The sequence below is a fragment of the Hippichthys cyanospilos genome, chromosome 17 (genome assembly GCF_059441005.1).
Source record: "Hippichthys cyanospilos isolate Australia breed blue-spotted pipefish chromosome 17, RoL_Hcya_1.0, whole genome shotgun sequence".
Taxonomy (NCBI): domain Eukaryota; kingdom Metazoa; phylum Chordata; class Actinopteri; order Syngnathiformes; family Syngnathidae; genus Hippichthys; species Hippichthys cyanospilos.
Window position 1 is genome coordinate 1009292 of NC_142385.1, and position 10492 is coordinate 1019783.

The window sequence follows — 10492 nt, forward strand, 5'->3', positions numbered from 1 at the left end:
AAAGCAGGTGGCGCTTCCCTGGGCTTCCATTTCACACCATTGTTAACGCAGCACACAAGCTTGAGGAATGAGAGATCAACACCTTGTCAGGCATACCATTAGGGTCCAATTTAGAAATTCTCGTGGGATGTGAAAGACTCGGCGTGCTGAGCGCAGCTTTGCTCAACTGCTGAAGCTGTTCCATAATCAAGTCTACACCTCTTTGCTGTCACTTACTCCATCACAATTGCCCACCGCACTTCAGGCTTGGTTATGAATTGTGCTGCAAATTGCTCCCACATTGTTACCAGTTTGTTTTGTCGCTGATAAAGGTTATAGATGTTCAATCAACAATAACAGACCATGGGGCAAGGTATAATCGAAAGTTGCCTTCAAGAGTGATAAATAATGACATCTCCCAAGGGGGCGTTAGGGGTTTGGAATGGGAAAATGTTGGATGGTTGAAGGGATTCTGTTGGAGCCTGTTAGTACCCCACAGAGAAAGGCGTGGAGGGACTATGCTACAGGTGTGAAAAATCAGAAAGGGAGACACTCAAATAGCTTCATTTCAAATGATCTGGAACTGGTCTATGTGTAAAATAACTGTGATATTACACATAAAAAAAAGCTATGAACCATAGCGAATACCCTTTTAGTAATAATGGAAGCGCAATCCTGCAGATTTTCTGACCAAGAAAAAGAATGGTTGAGTGGTGCTTTCACATGAGCACCCTTTATTAATTATGGGCCATTGTGTGGCTTTCACATGATGCTAACAAGTAAAAATGGACCAAATAAATAGCATCCAATTCACAAAGCACGTGCAGATGGTGAAATCCGTCATTAAATAAGAGGCCAAGCAGAATGCCTCTTGGTGCAGCATCAGTGTTTGCCAATATTTAAATGATTTACATGCATATATGTGCCGACATCTATGCAAATGAGACTCATTGATAAACAGTGTCTAATTCACAAGGTCTAAGACACTGACGTATATCGCAAAGAGCAATTTTGAGGGAGCAAATAGCATCTGAAAGTTGGTGTAAAGGTGGCGCTCCTCGGTGGACTCTCACATTATGAAAGGGGATGTTCTAAAATGGTTCATGCACAAAAGTGCACCATCAGCTCGTGTCAGAAAACGATGACCAATTATGAATGTCTTGGGAACAGAATGAAGAAAATTATTTTCACTTAACTTTTCCTTATTCCCCAAATTTCCCAAGTCATTAGTACTGGATATGCACAAAATAATTGTTACATATTTATGAAAGAACTTTCAAATCAGACCAAAATGGCTGCATGCTACCACTACTGACAAGACAGGAGCTTTTATTGTTCTTCCCAGCGGAGTGGAACAGTTTCCATGTCTTAATTACTTCACTTTTGGCACAGTGAAGCACTGCAGAGCTCACAGCCACCATAAGGAAGACAAGGGAGTTGGCTCAGTTGAGGCGGACAGCGGTTGGTGACAGAAGCCAGGGGAGAACGCAAAGGAAAGAAGGCACCATGCTAGCATGCCTTGGATAGATAGATAGATAGATAGATAGATAGATACTTTATTCATCCCCGTAGGGAAATTCACATTTCCAGCAGTATCCTCAAGTCGAGATATGACAGTTGTGACAGAGGAGGCGGCCCTGAGATCCCTAAGGAGAAGAAGAAAGACCAAGATATCTCAGAGAAGTCCCATATGCCTATGTAGCGGAATTGAAAAATACTATAAACCACATGGAAAACAACAACAAAAAAAGAGAATGCAGGCTCAAGTTTAGTCTCTGGCTCTCTATTTAAAGGTTTTGTTTACTGTCTGATCTATTTTGTTGCAAGTACATGCTTTCCCCCTGGAATGGCACTTTTAAGATTTTTCCAAAATTATACTGTAACTCTGCTTGCAGAAATGTTACTGTCGGTGTACAGTATAGTGTAGCTACAGCTATAGACTACAGGTGTGTAAGAATCACATTACGTATACATTAATATATTATGTGCTGCTCTTCCGAAAATGCCCTCTTTTATTGGTGTGACGTACGTCACACGAGTACCTTAACATCTAATTTGAGGGATCCTGAAAGAAACGTTTTTGTTTTTTTTGTTTTTTTTTTAAAGTACAGCAGCACGTACAGCAAACACCCATGGCTAAAATGTATTTCAATGTTTGTTTTGGTGTGAGTATAGTTAATAATAGTTAACTATTATTAACTATTTTTTACAGTGTTTATATGAATAACAGCTTAGTCTAAAAAAGGCATTTTTTAGACTAAAAGGCATATTCATTAAATAACTAATATTACTTAGTTTGTTGAGAATTTGTTCTCAGGACTGGTTATCTGCACCAAGACTCCTGTGTAAGAGTACGCAAGTCATCACGTTGAACTTCACATTTATTTTGGCTCATGTATGGTGTATCATGTAGTATCTGTTGAATAATAAATCAACAACAATCTTAAAGTCAGTCAACTAACATATAAATACTTGCCGATCTTGAATCTATGAATTTACTGTATTTTTAGCCGACATTAGCGGGTTAGCAACAACTAACAACAACGACTAACTATAAAGTGCAACCTCTACACAAACGAACACATAAACAGTATAAACACGCATCGCTTACTAAACATAGGCAGTAGCGTGCATTATCAATAATATGGGTAATAAACTATAAATGTGAGCTTACGTTGTCATTCACTGCATCATAGTAGTGAGCCGAATGACGCAAAGAAAATGTAAACAGGAAATGGATATGCAACGCGACCCGACAAATTAAAAGCATGCATTTCAAAATAAGATTAAAAAAAACGTCACGAACTCTAACGCTTGAAGAATTCTTAAAGTTATTAACTAATATTACTGAGTTATTTGATGAATACAGTACTGTCTAATGTAGTTTTTGCTCTTTTCAATTTTTGCGTATTTTTCAAATTATTTTTTATTTTGAAATATTTTTAATTTTTCCTGGAAAAACCCACGAGGTACCGAGACCGCGATATCTGAGACTGCGAAGTAGGAGGGATCACTGTATGACAAACCTGACAAATACAAAAATAAACCTGAGAATTTAACAGGTTGAATTACACATTGTGCCAAAGTCTCAAAGTATCTATCACGTAGCACATTTTATATGCTCACAAAGATAATTAAAATGGTGGTTTCATTCAGAATCCCAGTGCTTTGTGTTTCTTTAGAAAGTTCCATCTCCAGCTACCAACCCAATGAATAACATAGCAAAGCTTCTAGGTCTCAACAGATACTGGATTAGACATTCAAAGGACACCCTTTGAATTGTTGTGACACTGGACACGAAACATGCTTTAACATATATCAAATGTTTGCATATCTGGTCTAAACACAGATGCTCGTTGGTAGGCTTTACTCTCTCTATATATCAAGGCCTAGTATGCACCTTTTTTTGTCATTTTAAAGCAAACAATGCGAACGTGAATCATCCAGTTCTGTCTCTTTATCCTTTCAATGTGGCATTGATCTGTCTGCTCGGGGCAGTCTCTGCCAGCCCTACCAGCATCATCAATATTGCATCAGGTTCAGTCCAAACAGTGCGAAACCATCAAGAGAAGCAGAAAATAGAGGCCTGTCTTTATTTCCTCAACAGGGAGCCCCAAAAAGCAATTGATATTAACCTATAGCTCTACAGTGAATTCTGACAGCCTTATTCTATTGTATAAAGTAGGCTATGTGCCTTGTTCTATTGTATAGAGTAGGCTATATTATGTGTAACGTACATCAATACATATACATATATATATATATATATATATATATATATATATATATATATATATATATATATATATATATATACACACAGTGGGACCCCGTGTTACGAACTTAATCCGTTCAGCGGCTACGCTCGTAACTTGAACTGCTCGTATGACGGGCAATCCAAACCTATGTTAATTAGTGAATGCGTGCAACGCGTGCAAAAACCTTTGGTAAAAACATCACGACTTTAAACACATATTAAAAATGAGTAACATAATCTACTGTACAGTTAAATTAAATAACATAAATATACAAAGGAAAAATGACATTTACCTTTGGGGCGACATGACTTGAGCTGGGTGGAGGCGGAGGGGAGCAGAGACCAACCCGCAGAATTTATTTATTCATTTTCTTAAACGGGAACTTTTCTCAAACTAGAACATATCACCGGCGATTTCCTTCTCTTTAAACCATAATAGAAGAAGCCTCTCAAATTTGTTGTCGATCGAGGTCCGTCCCCGGCAAGGAAAGTCTTGCCCTTAGAAGATTGCCGAGCGGTTACGTCCATACTCACGAGCAAGGTTAACCATGCGTGCGCCTCCTTTGTATTTTTTTTTTTTTTATCATCTCCTGCTTCGTTTCTATTGTCATCATCCTCTTACTTCTTCCTTTACCGCCACTTGCAATTTTAGAAGCCATGTCTAACAGACAAAGTTTGCAAAGTCTTCACAACATTCCTTCCTTCCGTTTTTCACTCATTTTCTCTCCTTCCTTCCATCCTGACCAGCTGTGCCATCAAGCTAGATGAAGGCGTTCGACCAATAGCATATCGGCATTTCCGTGACTGACACCATGACTGAAACTGTGACTGTGACATTGTAAGAGCAATAGCATATCAACGTTACCGTGTCAAGCGTGACCAGATGATTTCGTTGATGTAGTAAAGCGAGGTCAATTGTACGTTCACATCGACTGGCAACGCGTAGTGAAATCATAGTAAAAAGCATCACAAATTTACACACATAAATAAAATTAGTAACATAATCTACTGTCTAGTAAATTGAAATAATGTGGATATGCAAAGGATAAATGACATTCTCCTCTGGGGCGACGTGACTTGAGCTGAGTGGAGGAGGAGGTGAGCAGAGACCAACCCGCAGAATTTATTGATTTATTTTCTTAAACAAGAACTTTTCTCAAACTAAAACATATCACCGGCGATTTCCTTCTCTTTGATACATAATAGAAGAACCCTCTCCATTTTGTTGTCGAGCGAGGTCCGTCCCCTGGCAAGGAAAGTCTTGCCCTTAGAAGATTGCCGAGCGGTTCCGTCCATACTCACAAGCAAGGTTAACTATGCGTGCGCCTCCTTTATATTTTTTTATTATCTCCTGCTTGGTTTCTTTTGTCATCATCTTCTTACTTCTTCCTTTACCGCCACTTGCAATTTTAGAAGCCATGTCTAACAGATAAAGTTTTCAAAGTCTTCACAACATTCCTTCCTTCCGTTTCGAAATGTTCGTAAAAGACGGTGTTCGTAAACCGGGGGCCAACTGTGTATATATATATATATATATATATATATATATATATATATATATATATATATATATATATAGGTATTGACGTACTTGGGCGAGTGCTTTTTTACACTCTGACAAGATGTGCGCATGGTACCCCTCTCCTCACATAGCTTGCAGAGCGGGTCCTTGGTCAAGCCCCACTTGTGCAAGTTGGTCACTGTCATCCATTTGTCCCTCTTGAACAAACTTGATTGGTGCTATAAAAACCACATCATCCTTCTCACTACGCCTCGGATTTATATTGATTTACATTGCGGACCGGTGGGGGCTTCTTTAAAAACCACATCACAAACGTATGAACTGTTATGCTACGTGCACACGGAACGCCGAATCATTCGCCGAATCGCGGGGCTTTCTGTCGCTGCTGTAATTTTTGTCCACTTTTTTGTCCTGCGAGGAGAGGGGAGGGGAGTGGAGTGAGTTTGCTGTGCACTTTACGGTAAATCCGGAAAGAAGAGCATTGCTGAGAACTTTCACTTTTCTGGGATGTGACAGAGCCAATATTTTCACCGACAGCACCTTTATTCTTTGCGGCAATACTCGCCTGCCAAAAAATAAAAGTTTCAATGTCGCAATCAAGTGGCTGAGACCGTGCTAAATATTGTGCTGGCAATTCTGCGCTATCGTTAGCTTAGCACAGTAACTACGGTTCAAAAGCAAACGCTGAAGATACCAGTTGTCCCAAGTTCTCGCTTCCGCCTTTCTACAAGCCAGGTGAGTGCTCTTGCTTGGCTCTGTTTTGTATTGAAAGCTCAGCTGGCCGTGTTGAATCGCTCCCCGTGACCGCAAAGCGGCCGCCATTACGCCCCCTGGGTGAGCCGTTGACTGTTCCCGAAGTTGAATGGCTGTGGCGATGCCAAACGCGGAAAAAGTAAAAAATAAATAAATAAATAACTACGCGAAACACGAAATTTCACTTCTCGTGACCATGCGCGGCCATTCGCATCCATCACATCGCCCGACATGCATTCGCACCCAGTCACGCGAACTCCATTGACTACAATACAAAACACTCCGCTTTTTCGCCTTGTTCGCGTTCAGCGTGCGCGTACCATTAAATTCAATCATTTCCAAAACATTATTTTGGTACAGCCCACGCGGCCCGATACCAGTTGATCCACGGACCGGTACCGGTCCACGGACCGGGGGTTGGGGACCATTGTTATAAGGGATACCGCTTGGGCCATGGGCTGATCGTGTTCTGGCTTTCTTCACAACCTCTTGGACTTCCTTCTAGGATGGTTCGCTAATATTGAGCTCTTTTCTAGGAGTACCAATGCTGCCAATTTTAGGGTTGGCATCCAGGGGCTGATTCCTGCAGGTGTCATTGTTGGTCTCCCTCAAGAATGCCTCCACATCTTCTTTGGGGCTGGTTAGCTGTCCAGATTTTGCTTAACCCAACAGTGCTCTGGTGAATCGGAAGGGGTTGTTGGTGAACTGACCTCTTTTGTTCTCATTATCCTTCATTCTCTCCTGAATGCTTTCTGAGATTCGGAGTATGCATAGACGTTCCTGGAGTTGACTCATCAGATCCTTGATGCCCTCCCTTTAATATGCCTTGGCTCTATTGAGCACTTTGAGTGCAAACAGCAGAAAAAGAAACACTTCTGTTCAAGTTGTCTGCAGTAAGCTCTCGTATGTGTTCCAGAGAAGTGCAATAATATCCAAGCAGCCATTAGCCAGTAGAATCTCATGTTAAGTTTAATTCAAATGTGAATTTTGAGATTTCCTGTTTACTTTTATTGAGTTTTATATTATTTTATATGGTAAATAATTTTTGTGATCCGAAATGGAAAAAAAACGTACAGAAGAATGTTTGTGTGCTTAGATATGTCAATGATGTGTGGCTTCTGAAAAAGAATAAATATAATTTGTCTATTTTAATGATTTACTTCTGTTTTTTGTTTTTAGACATTTTAATACATTGGGCCCCCGTGTTGCAAGATTAATTCGTTCCGTAGTTGGACTCGTAAGAGGAATTCACTGTATGGCGGGAAATCCAAACCTATGTTAAATAACTAATGCGTTTAGAACCCCAGGTAAAAACATAAAAATTATACATACATATTAAAAATTGGTACCAAAATAGTATAGTAAGTGCTACATATATATATATATATATATATATATATATATATATATATATATATATATATATATATATATATATATATATATATAATATACGTGTATACAATCAGAAAACATCATAAATAAAACATTTAGAAAGAATTTATTTATCTTTGACTGACCCTTTGAACTTTGAATTAAGCAGTAAAATGCACTATAAATACGGTATTGTAACCACTCGCGATAGAACAAAGCTTTACCATCCCGCCATTTTGAAACGAGTGAGGTCGACCAATAGCAGACCAGCATCACCGTCATATGCTGGCAACAGAAAATAAGTGCAATTACCCTAAAAACGCCTGCAGATGGAGACAAAACAACACAAATACAGCCAACCCCCTAGGGTCATGACAGCTGTTTGTTTTGCAAAGAGGGGCCGAAAAAACTCAGTATTCTACATCGCAACATGAAAAAAACGTAAGTCAGGGACGCTATAACACGGGGGTCCACTTTATATGCAATAGAATTTTTTTTTTAACCAAACAGTCAAGTGCCCCAAAATTAGATAAAAATCATACCATAATATCAACGTGAATGCTTGTCTTTCAGCTATAAGAATTATCTTTTTTTTTTTTTTTGCCAGTAGATGGTACTTTTGGTAAGGTTTAAAGAAAATCGAATAATAAAATGAGCTTATGAGCAAATATTGACTGACTTTAACCACAATTGGATCATTTTAAAAAAATTCTCAATGGAGATGTAAGCAAGATTTTGAGCCAAACTCAATCAGACTTCATTGTTCCCTTGTATCCCTCCCATCACCACAGTGGACTCTGCGGCAGACACAGCAAATCAGAAGATATTAAATGAAACAAAACAGAAGTAGCTTTGCCGTTTCAGCAATGCCTCCTAGGAAATATAGTGTTAAATGGAACATGTTTCAAGAGGGGGGATATCTGCTGTGCTGGCAACTCATTGACTCCGGTAAGGCATTTTAGCTCAGTCATTAACCTTGCATGGAAATTGTTTGCTTAATTGCATACACAGATTTTTGGGCTTGCTGTTCGATTTTGAGTTCGAGGTTCGGCGAGTAGAAATTAGGACTTTTTAAACTTTAATTTTTCAAATTCAAAGATTAATATGAGAGTCTTAGCTTTTGCATTTTAAGAGTGTATGCAGTATTTGAAGGCCTCTTATTAACTTGGCTTCAGGGCATAGGCCAGAGGTGGGCAATTAATTATCCAAAGAGGCATATGTGAATCTGGAACAGTTATAGAGAGCCACACCGCATACTTTCATTGTTTTCAATATACAGTAAATTGAATATCTTTATATTCTGTACTTAGCAGTAGAATACTTTTAAGAATCTGCTAATTATATACGTATGGTATACATTGTTTTAATTATGAAATAAAAGTATATCCATCTTTTATACGACTTATATCTTATACAGCTGATTGACGCAGATACTGGTGATGTCAGAGGCATCAGTTCTTTCTGACTAAACACGTCAGAGGTGGAAGTTCTTTCTGATTGGACAGAATTTGGCGACACTACTGCCGTCTAGCAATGTGGCATGCTTGTAAGTGAATGAAATCACACTGCTGGATTTCAATAGATGTGATTTATTTAAATGAAAAAAACAAAAATGAGGGGGAGACTATGAGGGTTAAAAAAAGGATGGTTACATGTAGACAAGACCTAAACCGAGATTTTTGTGATTGTCATAAATTATACAGTATCATATATACAGTAATCATTCCTTTTTCTTGGTGAAGAGAACTGAAACCCGGCGCAATAAGTGAAAAACTGCAAAGTGCCAAACCCCAGAATTTGCATGTGTGTATGTGGGTACCTGAATTTTTTTAAATGTGAGAAGTATTTATACTTGACATATTTAAGACAAATATTACTGCAGTACACATGTTGACTTAAATCTTAAATCATTAAACCTTATACAGTAACTGTACTTTATCCCTTCTCGTTTCCATGTCTTGGCTGTACATAGTCGGGATCATGGTGACCCGCACTTGGCCTACGAGTCATCTACCCCCATTCACTTCACTTCATTGATCCAGTGCCGTGCATCTATTTTGGCAACAACACGCTTCAGTATTCAATATTAAATGTACATCTGAAAATACAATATGGTTAAAAATGAGTGTAAAACATCCATACAGTATAGTGTATACAGTACAGTATATTGTTTTTGTATCACATTATAAATTGTAGATTGTAGAGAATTATTGTTGCAGTACTTGGTTCAAAATTCAAACTTTTTGTATCACATTATAAATTGTAGATTGTAGAAAATTATTGGTGCAGTACTTGGTTCAAAATTCAAACTCTATCATATGTTATACTAAATAATAAGCAGTCATCTAAATTCTGGGTTTTTTTGGCTACATGACATATAAGTCTGATTTAAGGTTGACATTTTAAATATTCCCCAAAACCATTTTACAAAAGCTGAGTTGAAAAAGTGTGAACATGGCACTGACAAATTATTATTTTGCCTTTCAAAATACTTAAAGTTACCCTGATGAAAAATTGTCTGTAAAAATGTGCATACAAATAACTGGCTCTCCGAAGAACCCACCCACCTATCAAGCGACAATCAGACAGTCATGTAAATCAGACAGTCATGTCAAAAAAAAATGTGAGGTGCCATTTGTGAGCAAGCTGTTCTGAGTTCACCTAGATTGTGAAACAGCAGGAGATATCATGAGTGAGGGTTTCGTCTTTGTGTTATAGTGGCAAAGGCAGACCCAAGTTCAGGGAAGCATGGAAGGCAAGAAAGGCATGTATTGTACTCACAAAAGCTCTTTATTAAGAGAAGAGCAAAACAAAAAGCAAACTAACAGCAGGATAAACACCAAATAACAAAAAGTAAATAAATCAAAAATAAATCACCAAAGCATGTAACAATGACAATGAACTGACCCTGACTCTAAGAAAACTGGGGTACTAAAACTATACATAAAACTAAACATGAGGGGAGAGTGTTCCTGAGAACAGATGGAGACAAAGAAATAATGTAGAAAGACAACTTCCCCCTAATATTTCCCCATACAATTGATTAAGTTAATTAAGTTAAATTACCAAAGGGAGTTTTATAAATTCATTTTTGTTTTACTGGATTT

The 10492-nt window shown here is 38.3% G+C and overlaps 1 protein-coding gene across 3 annotated transcripts in view; it reads left to right on the top strand.

Annotated features, from left to right (window-relative positions):
* The window catches only part of shisa6b (shisa family member 6b), a 117292-nt gene that overhangs the window by 57055 nt on the left and 49745 nt on the right, over positions 1–10492 (top strand). The gene's annotated exons all lie outside the window — the stretch shown is intronic.